This window comes from Cervus canadensis, chromosome 28, assembly GCF_019320065.1.
Source record: "Cervus canadensis isolate Bull #8, Minnesota chromosome 28, ASM1932006v1, whole genome shotgun sequence".
Taxonomy (NCBI): domain Eukaryota; kingdom Metazoa; phylum Chordata; class Mammalia; order Artiodactyla; family Cervidae; genus Cervus; species Cervus canadensis.
Window position 1 is genome coordinate 3610089 of NC_057413.1, and position 23099 is coordinate 3633187.

Below are 23099 nucleotides of genomic sequence, written 5' to 3' on the forward strand. Positions count from 1 at the left end.
CTCTACGACCCCATGAATTGCAGCACGCCAGGCCTCCCTGTCTATCACCAACTCCCGGAGTTTACTCAAACTCATGTCGATAATGAGTTGAGTCAGTGATGCCATCCAACCATCTCATCCTCCGTCGTCCCCTTCTCCTTCTGCCTTCAATCATTCCCAGCAACAAGGTCTTTCCCAATGAGTCAGCTCTTCACATCAGGTGGCCAAAGTTTTGGAGTTTCAGCTTCAACATCAGTCCTTCCAATGAATATTCAGGACCGATCTCCTTTAGGATGGACTGGTTGGATCTTCCTGCAGTCCAAGGGACTCTCAAGAGGCTTCTCCAACACCACAGTTCAAAAGCATCAATTCCTCGGCGCTCAGCTTTCTTTATGGTCCAACTCTCGCATCCGTACCAGACCACTGGAAAAACCATAGCCAGGAGCCCGGCGAGAAGCTGCAGAGCAGCCTGATGGCCACTAGGGGGCTCCCTGCTGGCATCTGCCCGCGCCAGAGGGCTTAGTCCCTGAAGATTTCTGGTAAATTCCACAGGATTTATCAAACTGTTTATTTCCTCCTTCCGCAGATGTTTAGAAAGCAGTGATGATGTGACGATGCCAAGTGAAGAGGAATAGTCATCTGTTTAACGTTCACTGGCTTTGGGAAAGGAACTGAACCTACTATTGGCCACAGGGTGTCATCTGGGCGTGGGAAGTTGGCAGCGAGGCACCTCCCGAGAGAGGCAGGCGGGCGGCCCCTGGTCCCAGAGCCGAGGAGCCCTGGGCGCCCTCTGCCCTAGGAGACGCAGGAGTCTCGTTAGGGCCTCCCAAACATCGTTCCTCCCGGGAGGGTTAGGTCTCCTCCTCCTCCTCCTCCTTTTGACGTTTTTATTGAGATAAGTGCAGATTCACACGCGGCTGAGAAGTAATGTTGGTGCTTCACATGTGCTAACGGAGTCTCCCTAACGGTGACGTTTTTCTAAACTGTAGGACAATATAGCAACCAGGATATTGACTTTAATACAACCTACTGATCCTATTTAGATTTCCCCAGTTTTACTGGTACTCCTGTGTGTGTCTGTCTCTATGCAATTTTATCACCTGTAGATTCAGAAATCCACAACCAGTCAAGACACCGGGCCTTTTTATAACCAAACCAACTCACTCCCAAGCCTCCAGCAACGGATAATCTGCCCTGCATTTCTAAAATTTTGTCATTTCAAAGAATATGATATGAATGGAATAATATAGTATGTATATTTTGACTACTGGGTTTTTTGTTTTTTGTTTTTTGTTTTTGCTCAGTATAATTCCCTGGAGATTTATCCAAGTCACAGTTTGCATGCACTAGCCTGCTTAAACCATTCACCTATGAAGAACATCTGGGTTGATTTAAGATTTAGCCCTTAAATGAAGTTGCCGTGACCGATAGTGCAGTGTTGTTCGTGCTGCTGGCTACTGATGTTGACCATTTTCATGTGCTTCCTATCTAATCACCTGGAGAAGGAAGTGGCAACCCACTCCAGTATTCTTGCCTGGAGAATCCCATGGACTACAGTCAATGGGTTTGCAAAGAGTCGGACATGACTGAGCGCCTAACACTCAGTAATTGTAAATCCTCTTTGGTGAAGTAACTCTTCTTGTCTTATGCCCATTTTCTAATTGGGTTGTTTGGGGTTTTTTGACTGTTGCATTTTGAGTACAGTCAGACACGGCTGAAGCAGCTTACCACAGTACACACGCATTCTTTTTCAGAATAGTTTTTATGGCAAATTCAGTTTCTTTAATCAGTTCAATTCAGTTGCTCAGTCGTGTCTGACTCTTTGCAATCCCATGGACTGCAGTGAGCCAGGCCTCCCTGTCCATCACCAACTCCCGGAGCTTACTCAAACACATCTCCATTGATTCAGTGATGCCATCCAACCACCTGCTCCTCTGTTTTCCCCTTTTCCTCCCGCCTTCAATCTTGCCCAGCATCAGGGTCTTTTCAAATGAGTCAGCTCTTCACATCAGGTGGCCAAAGTATTGGAGTTTCAGCTTCAGCATCAGTCCTTCCAATGAACACCCAGGACTGATCTCCTTCAGGATGGACAGGTTGGATCTCCTTGGAGTCCAAGGGACTCTCAAGAGTCTTCTCCAACACCACAGTTCAAAAGCATCAATTCTTTTGCACTCAGCTTTCTTTATAGTCCCACTCTCACATCCATACATGACCACTGGAAAAACCATAGCTTTGACTAGATAGACCTTTGTTGGCAAAGTAATGTCTCTGCTTTTTAATATGCTGTCTAGGTTGGTCATAACTTTTCTTCCAAGGAGCAAGCGTCTTTTAATTTCGTGGCTGCAGTCACTATCTGCAGTGATTTTGGAGCCCCCCAAAATAAAGTCAGCCACTGTTTCCATTGTTGCCCCATCTATTTGCCATGAAGTGATGGGACCAGATGCCATGGTCTTGGTTTTCTGAATGTTGAGCTTTAAGCCAACTTTTTCACTCTCCTCTTTCACTTTCATCAAGAGGCTTTTTAGTTCCTCTTCACTTTCTGCCATAAGGGTGGTGTCATCTGCATGTCTGAGGTTATTGATATTTCTCCTGGCAATCTTGATTCCAGCGTGTGCTTCTTCCAGCCCAGCATTTCTCATGATGTACTCTGCATACAAGTTAAATAAGCAGGGTAACAATATACAGCCTTGCCGTACTCCTTTCCCTATTTGGAACCAGTCTGTTGTAACATGTCCAGTTCTAACAGTCGCTTCTTGACCTGTATACAGATTTCTCAGGAAGCAAGTCATGTGGTCTGGTATTCCCATCTCTTTCAAGGAAATTAGAGATACCAAGGGAACATTTCATGTAAAGTTGAGCACAATAAAGGACAGAAATGGTATGGCATTAACAGAAGCAGAAGATATTAAGAAGAGGTGGCAAGAATACACAGAAGAACAGTACAAAAAATATCTTCATGATCCAGATAATCACAATGGTGTGATCACTCACCTAGACCCAGACATCCTGGAATGCAAAGTCAAGTGGGCCTTAGGAAGCATCACTATGAACAAAGCTAGTGGAGGTGATGGAATTCCAGTTGAACTATTTCAAATCCTAAAAGATGATGCTGTGAAAGTGCTGCACTCAATATGCCAGAAAATTTGGAACACTCAGCTTTTTTAGTGGTTATAAGTATATTCAAGTTATCTATTTTTTCTTGCCTGAGCTTTGGTGGTTCATTCTTTTCGAGGAAATTGTGCATTTCTTTCAAGTTTTCAAATTTTCCAGCATAAAATTGTTCATAATACTCATTTGTTGTCTTTCAAATGGTTGAAGGATCTGGAGCAATATTCTCTGTTTTATTCCTGGTGTTGGTGCTGGGTGTCTTCACTCTTTCTATTTTTGTCAATCTTGCTAGACGTTTTTCAATTTCATTGATTTTTTTTTTCAAAGAACCAGTATTCTCTTTCATAGATTAGTTCTATTGTCCTATTTTCTATTTCTGTTCTTTATTATTTCCTTCATTATTCTTGGGTTTATTTTTCTACTCTTTTTCTGGTTTCTTGAACTATGTATGTAGATTATTGCTTTGAGACGTTTCCTCATTTCTCTTGTGAACACTTCATGCTATAATTTCCCTCTCAGCACTGCTTTAGCTGCACCTCACATTTTTTGGTTCCTGGCATTTCATTTTTATTCAGTCCTGTATTGTTTCTTAAATTTCCTTTGAGGCATCTTCTTTGATGATGGATTATTTAGAAGTGTGTTGTTTCATCTCCACATGTCTAGAGATTTTCCTGTTGTCATTCAGTTATCTATTTCTAGTTTGATTCTGTTAGGGTCAGAAAACACACTCTGCATAATTTCAATTCTTTTAAATTCGCAGTCCAGTGGTTAGTACTCTGTTAGGTTAAGACTGCCAAGGGCCCAGGCTCAATCCCTGGTCAGGAAACTAATATCCCACAAGCAGTGTGGCTCAGCCAAAAATAGAAATAAAATTTCTGAGGTCTGTTTCATGGCCCAGAGTATGATATATCTTGGTGAATATTCTGGGCGGGGGGGGGGTGTTAAAAATCTATATGTAATCTCTAATCTGTGGATAGAGTGTTCCATGTATGTCATTTAGGGTCTGTTGATTGATGGCATTGACCAGATGTTCTATTTCCTTGATGATTTTCTGTCCACTCATTCTATCTGTTGCTGAGAAGGTGAAGTCTTCAACTGTAGTTGCAGATTTGTCTGTTTCTCCATTCAGCTCTTTCAGTTTTGACTCATGTATTTTGAAGTGCTATTCTTGGTGCAGACCCCTTTGAGATCATAATGTCTCCCTGGTGGATTGATCGTGTTATCATTATGCAATGTATTCTTTTTCTCTAGTAATTTCTTCTTGCTCTGAAGTCCACTTTATCAGAAGGTAATGTAACTACTTGTGATATCTTTACTAATATTTTTATGACATATTTTTTCCTATCAGTTTAATTTCACCCCACATCATCAAGTTTGAAGTGATATTTTTGGAAGTAGCATATAGATCCTCTACCAGCCTCTGCCCTTAGGGATTGGTATAGTTAGATCATTTACAGTTAAGGTAATTACTGGTATGTTAGTGTTTAAATTTGCCGCTTTTGTGATAGCAGGTGACCCAGTGCATGTGTGTGTGCTAAGTCACTTCAGTCGTGTCTGACTCTGTGCGACGCTATGGACTGTAGCCTGCTAGGCTCCTGTGTCTGTGGAATTCTCCAGGCAAGCGTACTGGAGTGGGTTGCCATGCCCTCCTCCAGGGTATCTTCCTCACCCAGGGATCGAACCACATCTCTTATGTCTAACCTGCATTGGCAGGCGGGTTCTTTACCACTAGCGCCCTGGGAAGCCCAGGTGACCCAGAGCCCCCACCATAAACCACTGTTAGCAAAGACTCTCTGGTGTGACCCAAGGTCCCCAGTAAACAAAGCCACTTCTATCAGAGAAGCTATTCCAAAGGCATAGAGTTTACCTCCCAGTGCCAAGGGCAAAGGCCAGACCTTTCTTTTGGGAAGTGTCATTCTTTACTACACAGTTTGCAAATCGCAAAGGATAGTCCATGAATGTACCTGTATTTCTACTCTTTCCATTAGTCCCTCTTCCTTCCTGTTGGTCTTTGATCCTCCTTTGTATCCTTTTGTTGAAAGCATTTCCATTAGTCAGCCTTTAAGGGTGGGTCAGTTGCAGCATGCTCCTTTGTCTCAGAATGTCTTTATTTCCTCTTCATCCTGAAGGATAGTATCACCCGATAAAGAATTTGATTGACAGTCCTTTTCACTCAGCACTTGAAAAATATGATGCCACTTCCTTCTGGCCTCTGAGGTTTCCGAGGAGAAATCCACTCTTATCTGAATCAATTTCCCCCACAGATAACATGTTGTTCATCTCTGACTGCTTCCAAGCCTTTGTCTTTCATTTTGAGTTTAATTGTGACAGATCTCCGTGTGGATTTCTTTGGGCTTATCTTGTTTGGGGGTTCTCTTATCTTCATGGGTCTGCGAATTTTGTGTCTTATGCCAAATGAAGGGAGTTTTCAGGCATTATTCTTCAAACCCTCTTTCAGCCCACACTCTTGCTCTTCTCAGACTCTGATGATACAGATGTTGAATCCTTTTTACTACCCCATCATCCCTGAAGCTCTGTTCATTTATTTTCTGCCCGTTTTTCTTTCTGTCATGTATACGGATGAGTTTTATTGTTCTGTGTTCAAGTTCACTGGTTCCTCTGTCAGGGAAGCGTGTTCCCCTACTGCTTGTGGGAAGGACTCCCAGGGGTCCGCTGAGGATGGTGGGTGTCGTCACTGGGACCCCTGTTGGGTGTAGGGGAGGGGTCAACCCTCCCAGGGCTGCCTTCACTGCTGGGCTGGGCTGGGAAATGCCAGAAATGCCAGGCCTGGGTGGTCTTCTCTTGGTGGAGGGGACATAAGATGTCTACCTCTGTTACTCCTCCAGTCCCAGGACCCCGAACAAATTTCTCTTCTTCTTCCTTTCAGAGTTTTCCTTTAGTTTTCTCTTGCATTATTTCCAGGGTTCCTAGTTGTGCTTCCATGTGGAAGAGCACAGAGAAAAGAGGATCCAGCTAGTCCTTGAAGTGCCCCCTCCCCAGTCTGGGAAGCCTACAGAGGACTGAGCAGGGATGCCCCAAAGTCAGCTCGAGGGTCTACAGGTTTGAGGAGCCGCTGTACCTGTGCAGATGCAGGGGCCTGTGGCCACGCTTGGAAGAGACGAGCTTGGGAAAAGAGAGGAATTAGACGTGGTCCAATGGCCAAAAGGCTTCCCTGGTGGCTCAGACGGTAAAGCGTCTGACTGCAATGCAGGAGACCTGGGTTCGATCCCTGGGTCGGCAAGATCCCCTGGAGGAGGAAATGGCAACCCACTCCAGTACTGTCCAGTACTGGACAGACACTCCAGTACTCTTGCCAGGGGAAAATCCCATGGACAGAGGAGGCTGGTAGGCTACAGTCCACGGGGTTGTGAAGAGTCGGACATGACTGAGCAACTTCACCTTCACTTTCAATGGCCAAATAGCACAGTGTGACCTATGGGCTATTGTGATAAACGCGTGGACCACGAGCGCATCAGGGAAACTTCAGTCAAGCAGGGGAGAAGGGACTACCATTATCGGGCTTCACTGTTTATAGACACGGAAACTGAGGCTCATGGAGGTCAGAGCTGGGCCTTGGAAATGGGTCTGCCTGTCCCTAGAACTCACGTCCCCATGGGTCCAGACCTCTGATTTTTTTTTTTTTTACACACATCTCTTATCAGTGGAGCTAAATTGGCCTTGCTTCTCACTTTCAGAGTTCTCTCCCTTGTTCAGACTTGGCAGCATCCAATGTGTGTGCTCAGTCGCTCAGTCGTGTCTGACTCTTTGCAAGCCCATGTCCTATAGCCCGCTGGGCTCCTCTTGTCCAAGGAAGGACACGAATACTGGAGTGGGTTGTCATTTTCCTCCTCCTCCAGGAGGTCTTCCCAACCCAGGGGTCAAACCTGCATCTCTTGCGTCCCTGCCTTGGCAGGCAGAGTCTTTACCTCCAGCGCCACATGGAAAGCCAAAACTCCAAGTATGAGAAAACTCTAAACATTCTCTGAAAAGAGCAGGGATGAAGCATCCTACGTGAGCAGAATTGGCCAGGCCCCTCCTCTCACCCTGCCCATATGGACTCATCTCTCTAGTCCTGTATGGGGCCCAGCCTGGGCGGAGCATGGGCTCCTCCCCACTGCCCACCTGCCAGCCTCCCCCTCCCTCAGGGAGGGTCCTCACCTTGGTAGATGCAGGTACATAAATGTGGTCGGAGTTGGGAGGCACCTGGATGGCTCAGGGTGAAGAACGCACTAGACAGGTATGCTACAGGGTTGGGAAGAAAGAAGAGGCTGGCCCTGAAAGCGCCTTTGTTTTGTTCCCTGTAGTTCAGCCCTGAAAAAGGCTGAAATGCACAGAGACAAATTCTCCTCCATTCTCATCTCCACTAAGCCCAAATTGAGACATTTATTAGAGCTGAATTTAAAGTTTTTTAAAATCTCTTTCATCCTAAAGGGAAAACTCCTGGGTAGCTGGTGTGCCCTGTAATAATGGCTGTAATTAATCTGTTGAGGTCTGTGCAATGCAGTAGACAGGGCGACGGCTGCTCCTTGGCTTCGCAGCCTGCGGCTTCAGGACAAAGATGGCAGGATGGAGTGCTCACAGGACAGCAGGAAACCCAAGGGCCACCTTCCGTCAGCTCCTCTGCGACACCCTCATCTGCTGTCTCCCATGGGTGTCAGCTTATGGGGGGACATCAACTCTCCCAAGCTTGGCTATAAATCTCGTATGGAAATTGAAGACAAAAAACACATTTCTTTTTCATCGGTCTCATTTGTGTAATAAATGCCTCAGGGACTCACAGCTCAATCAATGCTTCCAATCTCCTGAAATTAAATTATCTTCTTTTCGTGAGCGAGATAAAAATGATTGAAGTAGGTGGAATAATTTGGGTCTTATCTTAGCATTATTGACTGAATGGCATTACCATCAGAGATTTTTTTCCCCTCCTGTGTTATTTATTTCAAGAATTACCTGAGATTGCTGAATATATATATATACACATACACACACACACATACATACATATATATGTATTGGGCTTCCCAGGTGACCCTAGTGGTGAGGAACCCTCCTGCCAATGCAGGAGATGTAAGAGATGCAGGTTTAATCCCTGGGTCAGGAAAATCTCCTGGAGGAGGGCATGGCCACTCACTCCAGTATTCTTGCCTGGAGAATCCCATGGACAGAGGAGCTTAGCGGGATACGGCCCATAGAGTGGAAAACAGCTGGACACTACTGAAGCGGCTTAGCACGCCTGACATATGTATTACGTCACTAAGGAGTATGCTTGCAAACCAGCCACACTCATTAAATAGAAGGTGCTGTCATTTATCTCTTGGAGTAGAAGTGGAAACTTGAGGCCACTAGTCTTCCTTAAGTGAAAGTGGATTTAATCCCCTCCAATTCAGACAGTTCATACTAAATATAGAGCATTCTTACATAAGGCATATAAACACCCAAATCAGAACTACAGAAGAAATACAGGAAAAACACCTCCATCCTTTGATAAGAATAGCTTGTCTTGGAATGTTTTAATGCTTTGTGTGTTATACAAACGTTTATTTGGTAATCACTACATGCTACACTGAAGGCCAGTTTTTATGAATAGAAAGATGGATAGCACAGAGACCTGATATCCCACAAGTACACATAGAAATAAATACTGTTAATAGAGTGTAAATACTATAGCGGAGCTATATAACTGGCCCTGAATGGGAGAGTTTGGGATGGGGAAAAGCCTGAAGGATATGTTTTCTAAAGCAGCGTTGCTCAACATAAGTTTCTGTGATGATGAAAATGTCCAGTTTCTTCACTGTCTAAGATGACAGCCACCAGACACATGTGGCTCTTGAGCACTAGAAATTTTTAGTTTTATTTAATTTTCATCAGTTTTAATAGTGGCTCCCATGTTGGATAGCACAGTTCTGAAGCAGTAATTCTCAAACCTTCAGTCTGTATCAGAGCCATCTAAAGACCTTCTTAGATCTGGTTTAGCAGGGATGGGGCCTAAGAATTTGCACTACTACAAGCCCAGTGACTCTGATGCTTCTGGTCCAGGGGTTCTCACCCCAAGAAACACTATTCTAAATGTCGAGTCCTTGGAGGTCAGAAGACTGTCTGCCCTTTGCCTGTAGTCTTGCTGTGAGCAAATGAAGTCAGCTCTGTGACCTTCACTGGAAGGGCTTCAGCAGCGTCTTCAACTTGTCATAATTTATAAAACTTGTAAAACCCAGGTTGGTTAAGACCTCCATCTTCTACTTTGGCAAACTCTCCATCACGTTTCCCCATTCTGTCCAGTGTGTGGAGGGACCAGTTGCACTTGGGAGGTGGTGTTAAGGGCAGATTGAACTGGACATCCATTTGGTTGACTAACTGGGATGTATTTTTGTGGTTTCCAGCCACTGGCATATGTGGAGTTCCTGCAGGTGGTTCTCATGCAGGAATTGCATCCAGGAATTCTCCAGCCCTCTGCTAGCCTGTCAGCGCTGAGTAGATTAGAGCCTGGAGGTCATTGCCTTATAGGTTCTCCATAGCATCAGACAGAAGTATGTAGGTCATGGGGGAGAAACAAGGTTTGAAATGGAACCTGTGGGAATTGTTTCTTATCATCAGACATTTAAAATTATAAGTGGGAGGTTCAGTAGTCAAAATGGAAACACTTGCCTATAGAAATCTATTTGGTGATTCAGCTAATACACTTATTCACAAGACATCCCCTTTTTGTTTATTAAATTTTTTTTTATAAAGAGAAAGATGTTTTCAATAAAGCTTGAAAAGACTGTTTTACCACTGAATTTGCAAGAGGTTTTGAAATATATCAATCAAACAAGTGAAAAATTTCAGAGACCTAATTTGGATATAGAAAAAAGGCATTTATTTTTCTCATCACTCAATTTATTTATTAAAAAACCAAGAGAAAAATCCAGCAAAAAATTAATTGAATATAAAACAAAAGCCATAAGTTGAACAATGTAGTAATCAGTATGAATTATTCTGATATTGAGAAGTAAATTCTAGCAATTTTGTTCTTTATATTAAACCAAAAGTAGTAATTCATTAAGAGGAAGTAATGCATTTTGAGTGGAAATAAAGAATAGACTCTTTGGGTTGTTTGATAATCTGATTAATGAAAAGGAGTCCATTCTACAAGGAAAATGGGAAAATATTTAACTCCTACGGGTTTGGCACAAACCACAGATAGTGGAATTGACAACAATAACCTAAAACTCATAAGAAGCCACTAAACCAAGGCCTTGGTGACAAAATGATTTATGAGTGTTTCCAATGCAAAGATTTTTTTTTTTTTTAGAGATTAATCAGTGTGTAAAAAACCAGAAAAGTCCTTTAAAGAGTCCTTGAAAATCTACTGTATAGCTCAGGGAACTATATTCAATGTCTTTTGATAACATGCAAAATAATTGGAAAAAAGAATATATATACAAGTATAACTGAATCACTTGATGCACACCTGAAACATTGTAAGTAACTATACTTCAGTATGGAGAAGGAAATGGCACCCCACTCCAGTATTCTTGCCTGGAGAATCCCATGGACAGAGGAACCTGGTGGGCTGCAGTCTGGGGGGGTCGCAAAGAGTTGGACACGACTGAAGTGACTTAACAAATACTTCAATAATTTAAAAAAAAAGTCTCACCTCTGAAGCTATTTCTCAAAAAAAAAAAAAAAAACAAATAAATAAAACAGAAAACCCTTTATTGCATGAATGAAACTCAACAGATGTTTTCCCAAATTTGACAATAGCCCTAAGACTTAACCAGTAACAAACTGAGAAACCACATAATCATTTTTTGCAAACTAGCAATAGTTCAAAAAAACCTGACCAACATCAATCAACAATGCTGGAGGAAAGTCTAAATTATCTTTCTAGTCTCTTCATAGAAAAATATGACAAAGTTGCCATCTGAAGAGAGTGAAACTCACAAAAATACAGGACCAAGCACTTGTAGAGGAAAAGCAGATATCAAGAGTCAACTAAAACATTACTTTTACAAATTTTGCAATATCTTGCTATTTGTTGACATTTAAAATTTAATGATTTTATTATTTTTAATTTAATGATTTTAAATTTAATGATATATCATTTCTTCTGTCACTTGAAATAGTCAATGTAAATATTCATTTTTATTTACAATTTTGCTAATTTTTTCTTAAAGAAGACCTGTAACTTGTGAGTTTTAGGCTCCACACAAGCCTGGATTTACTCCTGTCCTTCTCCAGGTATTTATGAAGTGAGTTGGGAAAAAACTCTCTAAGCAAATGGGCCTAGGAAATGGTTTCTTTACTCTTCCATGCCCAGCGCCCAGCACATGTTTGGTCCCTCGGTTGTGTCAGACTCTTTGTGACCCCATGGACTGTAGGCCACCAGGCTCCTCTGTCCATGGGATTCTCCAGGCAAGAATACTGGAGTGGGGTGCCATCTCCTTCTCCAGGGGATCTTCCCGACCCAGAAATCAAACCCGAGTCTCCGGTGTCTCCTGCATTGGCAGGCGGGTTCTTTACCACTGAGCCACGAAGGAAGCCCACCTAGCACGTCGTAGGCCTTTAATAAAAACTTGTTAAAGGACAAATGAAGAGTGAAGCTATGAGCAAAAATGGTGAGTAATTACCCCAGCCGGAGCTATAGCATCAGGAGGGGAGACGGAACCGTGGAAGGCAGAGCACACCCTTTGAGGCTTGCCCCTGGAGAGAAGGCTGGGGAAGGGTGGGTCGGACCAGGGATGCAGGTGGGAACCCACGCGACCTGCTTGAAAGGGGCAAACCAGTTGGTGAAAGCAGGAAGGCTGGACAGGAGAGTCTGAAGGGCAAGCTCGGAGCTGCTTTGGGATCATTAGCCAGGAAAGCCAAGGCTACCCAACCAAGGAGCTTGGTTCTACCCTGAGGAGAGAAAAGACCGCACAATGGGTCTGTCCTTGGGGAGACATGTGTGTGTGGGGTTCAGAATGCCTCGTCTCCACGGCAGGAGGAGGTCTTGGAAAGAGAGACCCTGGGCAAGGAGACCAGAGCAGAGATGATTCCACCAGCTCAGGAAGCGGGGTGCACAGTCCAGGGCTGGGGGGACGGGGTGAAAACAGCCGAGGAGGTGCGGGACTGAGACCAGACACAAAACAGAGGCTGCTGGGGGCGGGGGCGGAGATTTCTCTGTTTTTAACGTTGATTGAACGCCTACTATATAGCAGACGCTTTTTCATGGACCACTTCATTGACTCCTCAGACTCTCCTGAGATAAGGGAGACCGTCATGCTCAAGACACAGGTTAGGGAAGCAGGGCTCAGGAAGAGACAACCCTCCGCGCCAGGCAGCCAGGATTCGGGGTGGGCATCTCAGGATCTATCCCCCTCAGGCCCGCGCTCCTTGCAGACCCCACACGGCCCCGGGGCACAGGCAGAGGGCAAGTCAAGAACAGCTTCTGACTTCGCCCCTTGGAGGCTGAAGACCGTCTGTCAGAGCGCGGGGTGGTGGGGGGCGGGAAGATCCAGGGAGAATCTTCTGGAGGCATATTTCTACTTGAACAGCTGGAGGACAGCATCTTTGTCCTTGTTCTCCCAGCCTGACAAGTATTTTGAGCCCTGAGACTTTGAGAGAATCACTCTGCAGCTGTCCCTGACATTTTAAAATCTGTTTCCAGTTTGAATTAAGTGGAATCTTCAGTCTTGGATGTGAAAGTTGTTGCAAAAAAAATAAATAAGGTTGCAGAAAGCAGTTTATTTCAGCTTTTCTTCCTTGTTGCAACTGACCTTCTAAATAAAAATATGTGATACAGGCAGGCTTCCCTGCCCCCCGTGAGGAAAGTCTGGGGGATCTGATCTAAAGCCATCCAGGGCTGGGTGGCCCTGTATCTGCCTCCCAGAAACGGGTTTGCTCTGCCTTTCCACCCGTGGCTGGGCCGTGGACACAAAGGAGGTTAAGCTAATAAGATGTGAGTACTTTTTGCACGTGTGTGTTTTCCAGTTTCTCCAACTGTCTGAAGCTCCATCCTTGGGGAAATTTTCAACACTGGTGTATTCTCAAGAGAGATTATTTCTCCTGTTTGGTAAAGGAGAAACTATTTATGTATTTCCACAATTTGCATTGCAACAAAGACATGTGGATTTATTTAAATATTTCCTGACAGGGCAGCTTTAACATGTTATATTAATCTGCCAAAGACAAGTCATTACAGCTGCAGAAAAACATCCCCTGCTTACTCGCAGGAACACACACACACACACATTCACAAAAATAAAAAAAGCTGATCACTGTAAAAGTTGCTCTTGCCGTGGAAAATGCGAAAATTAAAGAAACACAAAATAGTTGCATCAGAACAGGAAGCTGACTGGAGACCCTGCAGATATTCTTTATGTTTTGAGGAAATCATATTAAAAATGAAAGTAATGATCTCCACTTGCACCAACTGGTTGAACATTACCTTTAAATTTTCTTTTTAAATTGATCAAGTGCTATGTAGTCGTTGTAAAAGACACAAATGCTGTAGAAACACACTTCTGGACTCTCCCTCCCTCACGGCCTACCACAGATTATTGGACTGCTGTGATGATTACATATATGACTTTCAGCATAAGATTCATAGTATATCTTCCAAGGCTACAGTGTTCACTTCTTGCTCAAACAATACAAGCTTCTTGACCGTTTCCCTAGCTACATCACAAACCTCTGTGTGTAGCTTCCATCTGGGCTATCACATTGTCCACTTGGGCTTTGGGGCAAGAGGAATCAAGGCCAGTACACTGATGCTTATTCTGCTCATTATACTGTGAGTAACCAAGCCCTTTGTTTCTGACCCCGAGTTTCACGTCTTGTGCCCACATCCGTGAAACAGTAACAGCTAAGCTCCTTAGCTTGCAAGGAAGGTAAAGTCTGTGAATCGTCACAGTTATTAACAATTGTTTAAGAAAAAAATCAATGCACTATTAAGTTTATAACATATGTAGAAGTTAAATGATTGTGATAGAGTAAACAATGAAAGAGATTAAATGAAAATGTATTTATTGCAAGTTTTTATGGATGCATGTTATAATCCCTAGAGCAATGCTGTCTAACAGATATATACCGTAAACCAGAAATGCAGGTCATATATGTAACCTTAAATTTTCTAGCTGCCACATTGGAAACATTAAAAAGAGGAAGTTAATGTTAGTATTTTATTTAACTCAGCATCTTCAAAATACTATCATTTCAACATTCAATCAACATTAAAAAATTCAGTTATGTATTTTACGTTCTTTTCTTATACTAATTCTTTGAAAATGAGTGTATACTTAAACCATCAGCATAATCTGTTCGTTTTAGCTCCATTTCAAATGCTAACGTAGCTAAAAACTAACCTATTGGACTGCATAGCCCTAAAACCAGCACTAACAACATAAAACAAGGAGATGGCTGAAAAGTGGACAGAGATAAAATGGAATACTAAAGAAATACTGTATTAACCCAGAAGAAGTCAGGAAAGAAAAGAACAGGCTGAGAAGCGATGGCACAAATGACCCATTTGGATATCGCACACTAATTCTTCACCCCCAGGAAGGAGGAAAGGTGAGCACAGAGGCTCAGGTTGTGAAAGGATTTTAGTCCTAAACATGCCATTGATAATCTCTGGGGATTTAGACAAGAGACCTCATCCTTCTCAATTTGCATATATTTCTTTATCATGTAGTTGTTTCTGTTTATGGCAGTAATAAGTGTTACATTTCAGAAAGTGGATTTGGATGTGAGCCCCAGATTTGAGTCTGGACTCTGCCCTCATGTGACTTTAGGCAAATTGCTTAATTGCCCTAAAGTTCAGTTCTTTCTTCTCCATAATGGGTATTATATAACGCCTACCTTAAATCCACATAAAACACAGTGTCCATCATTTTTGAAGCCTTCGCGAATATTAAGTTGTTTTATTATTATTATTAAGCCAGCTAGGACCATGAACTATGGGTTAGACACCATTCAAGGCAGTGATGACTCAAGGTGAATGGCAAAGTCTCTTTCTTCAATAGAGAAGCCAGACACCTACCTGACTGCCTACTAACATGGCTATTATGAGGCTGTAGTAGGAACACAGAGAGACGCATTAAGGTAAAAACACGTGTTCCTTATGTCAGTGTTCATACTGTGATGTGTAAACTTTTTTTTTTTTTTTTTTTTACAAAATACAGTATCCAGGGAGCCTGGAATAATCATGAATAAAGTTATGTTCTGGTCATTATTTCAAAAAACTAACAGACTTTATTCTACAAGTGAACGAGGAGCAAATTATTCTCCTTTAAGACTTCCCTGATGACTCAGTGGTAAAAAATCTGCCTGCAAAGCAGAAGACCTGGGTTCAATCCCTGGGTCGGGAAGATCCCCTGGAGAAGGAAATTGCAACCCACTCCAGTATTCTTGCCTGGGAAATCCCATGGACAGAGGAGCCTGGCAGGCTACAGTCCATGGAGTTGCAAAGAGTCGGACACAAATGAGTGACTAACACTTTCACTTAACTTAAAAGAGCAGTTTCTATTTGTTCACTAGGAAGCTCCAATCTTCTGAATCGTACTATTGGGAACTAGTATTTTATTGATATTTTTCCTCACCAGCATCCTTTTATAAAAGTACTGTGGTCATTCATGTATCTTACCTAGCCCCTAGTTTATAAAGTGAGAGTTATTCTGTAAAGATTACCAAGTTTGTTATGCCAAATATGTAACAAGCACTTTTTCATACCTACTCAATCTAGTTTTGTTTTCAAGCCTGAAACATGGATTTAGCAAGCTTCCTTCGATAGATGAAAGTCTGGGACTTGCGAAAGTCATACAATGGTCTGTGGTGGGGCCAGGATGTGGATGAAGGTCAGCCTGATTCCACCCGCCCCTTGTATCGCTTCCTCTCCTGGTGGGTGCTTAGGTGAGGCTGAGCAATAGTATTCCCAATTTGTTCAGAGTATGAGGAATGGGTCACACACCTTCAGTTGCTCTTACCAAATATTTGGAGGCTCTACAAGCAAATCATATGCTCCAAGCTACAGTGGCAACGGCAGCAGCAACGGTCTGGGGCCACAAGTTCACCGTCAAGAGTGGCAGCCAGAGCGAAACCCCTGAAGAATTCTTTACATGACGTTTAAGTTGCGTGCGTGGGTTCTAAGTCGCTTCAGTCATGTCCGACTCTTTGCAACCTTATGGACTGTAGCCCACCAGGCTGCTCTGTCCATGGGATTCCCCAGGCAAGAATATTGGTGTGGGTTGCCATGCCCTCCTCCAGGGAACTCTTCCTGACCCAAGGACCAAACCCACATCTCCTATGTCTCCTGCACTGGGATGAGGGTTCTTTGCCACTAGCACTGCCTGGGAAACCTGACTTCTAGTTTAATCATCTACAATTACAGAGAAATTATTCATGTTAATATAATATTTTATATCAAGAACTCTTATTTTTCCATATTACAAGCACTAAATATTTCTATACTTTCTTTAACAGTCTGCGTCGTCCTCTGGGCAACCCTAAGTCTCAAACAAACCTCATGGCAGGGTCTTCCTTACCTGCACCAGCTCATATAGCCATTTACCCCAAAGATAAAGAGCACTGGGCCAAAAAGGAGGTCGCGGTAAATGTTTGTTGATTGGATTTTCATGAAGATCAAATTCAGCAGCCTCTTACTTTCTGTTTCTCTTGTGTAAATTTGACATTCATCATAGAAAAATAGGCACTAGACATACATGAGAATTTACAAAGGAATAAATACACATGACCAATAATAATAACATCAAAAGTGTTTAACTGTACTAGTGCTGAAATAAACATGAATAAATTGAAGGAGGAACCAATATTTATCTACTAAATCAACAAAAACCATTTAAAAATAATAATACCTCATTGCTGAGGGGATCATTATATTGTTTCTGGAAAACTGTATGATAGGATGTATCAAAAGCCTTAAAATCTGGTGATTCTTCACCTTGCTGTGCCCCTGAAATACTATAAGTCAACTATAATCCAATAGAAAAGATATATATATTAAGAAAAAAATCTGGTGATTCTTTTCACAAAGCATTTCACTTTTAGGCATTTACCCCGAGGAAATAATCATGGCGGCACAAAAATATAGAAAGAAGAACACTCTCTGCAGCAGTATCTCCCATTATGTTGCTGTTAACAATGGTCTAAATGCCTAAAGGGTAAACTGATTAAGTAAATCATGATCAATCCATGCAGTAGAACACTATACAGTTACTAAAAGTCATGTCATGGAAAGTGAAGTGAAGTCACTCAGTTGTGTCCGACTCTTTGCGACCCCATGGACGGTAACCTATTAGGCTCCTCTGTCCATGGGATTTTCCAGGCAAGAGTACTGGAGTGGGTTGCCATTTAAGGGATTGTAGATGACCAGTGTAAATACTGTAGTGTGTTACAGTGTGTGCAGTTTGTACACTGTGATTGTGTGTGTGAATACCAAAGAACATTTCACAAAATGTCAGTAGTGTTTATCTCTGGATGCTGAAATTATGGGTGATTATTTTTCTTCTTTGTCCAGCTTCCCTGCCCCATCTCCCTGCAGGGGAGGGCTATCTCCAAAGTCCTTCAATTAGGATGTATTACTTTAAGAATGAGAAAAAGAAACTGTGATGTATTTTCGAGAAACAATGACATCACACTTTAGCTTCATGGGGAGCCCAGACTCTCAGGCAAGGGCGAGCTCTTGCTTTGCCCTCCCTGGGAGATGACTCACTGAGTCCAGAAGTCCAGTCTCCAAGGCCAAAAAGAGGAGCTTATTGGGTCACACCCATCCTCTGTATTTCATCCATTCAGTCTAAAGTGTTTTACTGAGTACCTGCTCTGTGCTAGGCACTAGGGGTACAACAGTCAGGAGGAGAAGAGAGAAGGAGAAAGGAGAAGGGATGAGAAGGAGGGAGGGAAGAAGAAAGACTTCTAACATACCGTCAGGGATTCTGCCCTTAACCACGTGGGGGCCAGGAGCAGCGCTGTGAACGAGCCCTCGGGCGCACAAGCTTGTTCTGGAGGGAGCTGCCAGGGGTGGCCGAGCTGAGCTCTGAAGGAAGCTCAGGCATTAAGGTGAGACAGAGGGATGAGCAGCCCTCGCAAGGTAACAGGACGGCCTGGATAGCGGGCTCAAGAGGGAGCAGGGTTGCTATAGAGACAGAGAGGGCGGGGCCAGCAGGGGCTGGAGCAGAAGGGACCAGACCACCGGCGAGCCTTGTGGCCACGTTCTGGGGCCCACTGAAGGGCTCTGGATCTGAGAGCGGCCGGGGGATCCTAGGAGACCCCGAGGAGCCCCATCCCGGGCGGCGGCGGGCAGACAGGAGCGGGAAGAGAGATCCTCATGCAGTCACAAGGAAATCAGCCGGTGATGCACAGACTATTTTTAAGTGACTTCATCTTTGACTCCCTGCCGGGAAGTCTCCGATCTTAAGGTTCAAAAGCTCGAACAAAGGAAAGACCAGCTTTTTGAGCGTGAAGTGACAACGCAGGGCTGTGGCTTCCTAACACAATTAAATTCTAGGTGAGCAGAGGCCACAACCGTGGAAAGCATGGTTTTGCCTGGAAAGTACAAAGTGCCTTTTCCCCGCTTTATTCATCAATAATCCTACAATCGGAGCTGACACATCCAGGCTTCAAAGCGAAAGCAAAGAGCTCAGTTTGTGAGTATTAAGCGGCTTGCCGAGAGATGGTCTGACCCTTAACGTTTCAGCGGCGTCCAGTGGTGACAGAAAAGGGGCCTAACGTTCATTAGACCCCTTCAGGGCTGGGCGGCTCACTGGCCACCTTCTGCGGGCTCTCTCTTCTGAACTTTCAAGGGCCTGTTTTCCATGCAGACTTCACATTTCTAGTGGGGAAGAGACTTCTTCTAATGAGAAGGCATTTATGTCCATCCGTTTAGTCACCTGCCATGGGATGCAGGGCCTGGCTTTGGCTGAACAGAAGTGTCTGCAAACTAGATTACTGAGAAACTTTTGAGCCTAGCACATAGCATTTCTCCCCGTGTCTGCTTTCCTCTAAAAATGTAAGTATTAATTTTTTTAAAAAGGTGAGGTCTCACACTTCCCTAGGGGTGACCCTCCCAGAGGCCTGAGAGACTGTGGGAAGACGCTACTGAAGACCCTCGCTGGCTGGCACCAACCCTATGAGATGCACATGTTGCCCACACGACAAACAGTAGATGTGAAAAGAGTTGACGAGCAAAACCTCACGGCTCGGCCCTGGAGTGGCGGGGGTTGGGGGGTGGGGGCACTAAACGGTGTTACACCGGAAGTAGCAGGGCTTCCTGCCGTCTGCACAGGAGAGGGGCTGCTATTTCGGTTGCGCTCAATCTGGAAGTCAGAGTGAGAAGAGATCACGCCTGTCCCCTCCCTCCGCAGGGTGGTAGAGACGAGGGTCAGCCCACAGCAGGAGGGAGCGAAGCGGCAGCACTCCAGGAGGGGGAAGTATCGCCCAGTATCACGAATACCGGAGAGCAGCCTCCGTCGAATGCAGTGGCCCGTGGAGACACACTGGCGTGGGAGACAGAGTCCTGTGTCGTCAGAGCTGCTGGCCCGCTGTCGGCACGTGAAATATATTAACGGCTTAAGTCGGCCGGAAGCCCCATCCGTGCACCGCAGAAGGGCAGTGTGCGCCCCGAGGCTGATCCGCTTTCCCGAGGGCGCTGTACTGCTTTGGGGAACATAAGCTGAGGCCAGCGTGAAACCCTGTCCTGTTCTCACTGCGCACACACGCCTTCCTGGAGTGTTTTAAGTCTCTAGGGAACCCGTGAGGGTCACGGGGTGGTGAGGAAGCACCTTAGAATCCAGTCCCCGCAGCAAGAACTCCAGCATCCAGTCCGTCCTGAGACGGCCCTGGGCTCGCCCCGCCGGCCGCCCGGGGCTCGCTCCCCAGAAGCGGCGGCCTGTCGGCAGCTCGCACCTCGCTCTCTTCCCCCCACCCCTTCTCTCTCCTTTCCCTCACGCTCTGCAGCAGAACCCGCTCACCTGCAGTCACCTTACCTTCTGTGGGGCGTCGCCCTCACTCCACTTCCGTCGTTGCACTCCTGCCCTCCGTCTCCCTCTCATCCTTAAAGTCTCTCCTGAAACATCAGTTTTCTTAAGAGCGCGGACACTGACAGCCACCCTGATGAGAACACTCTTCCCTGGCAAGAAAAGAACCCCACCATCGCCAAGTGAACCTCTGTGGAAAGAAAGCAGCGGGCGACAGGGAGGAAGAGGGTTATTTAAAAGAGTAGAAGGGAAATCTGAACTAGACAGAACAGTGCGGGGTCTTCAGCAGGGCGTGGTCCAGGGCCTGGAAGTCAACCCCAAGGCTTGGTGGTATAGTCGGTCACTATTTACATGCACATACTATTTACATGCAGGTAACTATTTACATGCACATAACAATACATACATGTAACATAGTTACATACACGTAAGGACAGAGGATGAGATGCTTGAATGGCATCACCAACTGGAGTGGGTTGCCATTTCCTTCTCCAGAGGATCTTCTCAACCCAGGGACTGAACCTGCGTTTCCCGCGTTGGCAGGCCGATTCTCTACCACTGCGCCACCTGGAAAGCCCCTAGATGCCAAAACAGCCTCTGAATGATGACTCTTTTCATGGCAAGGTCCTTTGACTTACTCAAGTCTGCAGCCCAGTCCTCAGATGAGCTGGCCTCCCTCTTGGGGCTGCTCATGGGGCATCTCTCCTGCCCGGCTCCCCTGGTCTTTCACCCAGTGGGTGAGGCTGCTCCCAGGGGTGGAGGAGCGTGGCCTCAGCTGCTCTTTACCCTGACTGTTAAGAGCCCTCTCAACGAGGAGCCCTCAGAGGTCCCTAGAGAAAGGCTCTATGTCCCTGTCCTGGAGTCACTGGCTCCCAGGGCCCCCAGCTCTCACCTCCTCAACTCTGTTCACAGCACGCCACCCTCCTGCCTACTCGGACCCTGCAGAGCAACCTTGTCTCTTCTCGCAGAAGTTTACCCCCCTCTCCTCTCCTCTATGGTTTTTCCAGTGGTCATGTAAGGATGTAAGAGTTGGACCATAAAGAAAGCTGAGCACTGAAGAATTGATGGTTTTCAACTGTGGTGTTGGAGAAGACTCTTGAGAGTCCCTTGGACTGCAAGGAGATCCATCCAGTCCATCCTGAAGGAAATCAGTCTTGAATATTCATTGGAAGGACTGATGCTGAAGCTGAAACTCCAATACTTCAGCCACCTGATGCAAAGAACTGACGCATTGGAAAAGACCCTGATGCTGGGAAAGATTGAAGGCAGGAGGAAAAGGGGATGATAGAGCATGAGATGGTTGGATGGCATCACTGACTCAATGGAGATGTGTTTGAGTAAGCTCCGGGAATTGGTGATGGACAGGGAGGCCTGGCGTGCTGCAGTCCATGGGGTCGCAGAGTCAGACATGACTGAGCGACTGAACTAACTAACCTCTCCTCTGGGGCTCAGATTTCCCCTTGGGTTTCACAAAAAAGCCAGTGGTTCTTCAATTTGAATGGGTGTCAGACCTGACTGATGGGCTTATTAAGACACAGTGCCAGCCCCGCCCAGGAGTTTCTGATTCAGCGGGTCTCACTCAGCCTGCAGCGGAAGAATTTGCATTTCTAACAAGCTCTTGGTGCAAGTTGTTGCTGTGGTCCAAGACTTTGAGCAACTCTGTTGGAAAGCAACATCATTGAACCAGTCCCCAGATGATCACACCCTTTCCTCTCCCAAGAAATCCAAAGTATCCATCAGTGAAGTCAACTTATTTCACTGGTAATTAAGTTCCACTTACTGCAGAAAAAAAAGTTTTGAAGTTACTTTAATTCCTATTTAAGCCATCAGCAGAAACAGTCAATTTACCCAGTGCGCTCAGAGAAATGCTTCTCCTCCCAGGGGAAATAGTGTTCGCTGTGGCTTCTAAAATCTGCCGGCCCCAAAACAGCCCTGACTCTGGTTTCCTTAAGCTACGGAGGAGATGGGGTTGGGCTGGGGACCAGGGGTGAGCAGCTTCGCTGTCACAATGCAGGACGCCGGAGAATGGGCGCAGGGAGGGAGACTCTTGGCTTTGAATAGGAAGCGGGCCGTGACATCAGTAATCCTGCTGCTGACCCCAACCATCAGGCCCCAGGCTTCCTAGGGAAGCCCTGACTTCTCCACCCCTCCCCGCCCTTCCCACCAAGCTGAGCCCAGAAACAGAACCCAGTGCCCGTCTCAGGGCTCTTGCCTGCATCTCCTCTCCAGAGGCCACAGCAGCTGCCCCTCGGGGCACAGCCCTGCTCCCCCAGCTGAAGTCTGAATCCCGGAGCAGAAGCTGACAGGGCAAGAGCCTCATTGCAGACCTCAGAGGTCCTTCTGCAGCCCCAAAGGCCAGACGCCACGGGCCGGCCCCAGCCAGACCCCGGGTCCATAACCCCGCATCAGAGCCCCGTTGGGACAGTATGCCGCTGATGGAAAACACGTAGAGGCCTGTGGTTCCGCTCTCCTGAGTTCACTGCCCTACCTGGGGGCGGGATTCTAGGGAGGGTGGGTCTGTGCTGGGGGCAAGGCTGCAAAGAGGGGCCGCTTATAAGGAAGGGCAGGCTGTGGGGAGGGCGGGGCTACAAGGAGGGTTGTTTGGGGGCCCAGCCAAATGGTCATGCGTTACTTGCTGCCCCCACTCTTTGAGAACAGAAAGTCAAACATCACCCACCCCAGACCCAGAATAGCCTCTCCTATTGATTCAAGCTCCAAAGTTTCAGGGAACTGCATTCAAAGGCCACTGCTAGCTGCCTTTCGGCTTCCCTAGTGGCTCGGTAAAGAATCTGGACACTGCCTGCAATGCAGGAGACCAAGGTTCGATCCTGGGGTGGGGGGTATCCCCTGAAGAAGGAAATGACAACCCGCTCCAGGATTCTTGCCTGGAGAATCCCACAGACAGAGGAGCCTGATGGGCCATACAGTCCCTGGGGTCGCAATGAGTTGGACACAACTTAGAGACTAAATCACCACCAACTGTCTGTTGCTTCTCACAGTGGTTCCCCAGGAGCATAAAATAGGAGAAGTGAAACTGATCATGTCACCCCTTGATGAGGGGGGAGG

At 45.6% G+C, this 23099-nt stretch overlaps 1 long non-coding RNA gene across 1 annotated transcript in view; it reads right to left on the reverse strand.

The window, feature by feature from the left end:
• LOC122429338 overlaps positions 1-20096 on the reverse strand; it is a 42990-nt gene extending 22894 nt beyond the window's left edge. Inside the window, exon 1 of the long non-coding RNA XR_006265955.1 lies at positions 20043-20096. This is a non-coding gene — a long non-coding RNA (uncharacterized LOC122429338). The remainder of the gene's footprint in view (positions 1-20042) is intronic.
• Between the last annotated feature and the right edge of the window lie 3003 nt (positions 20097-23099).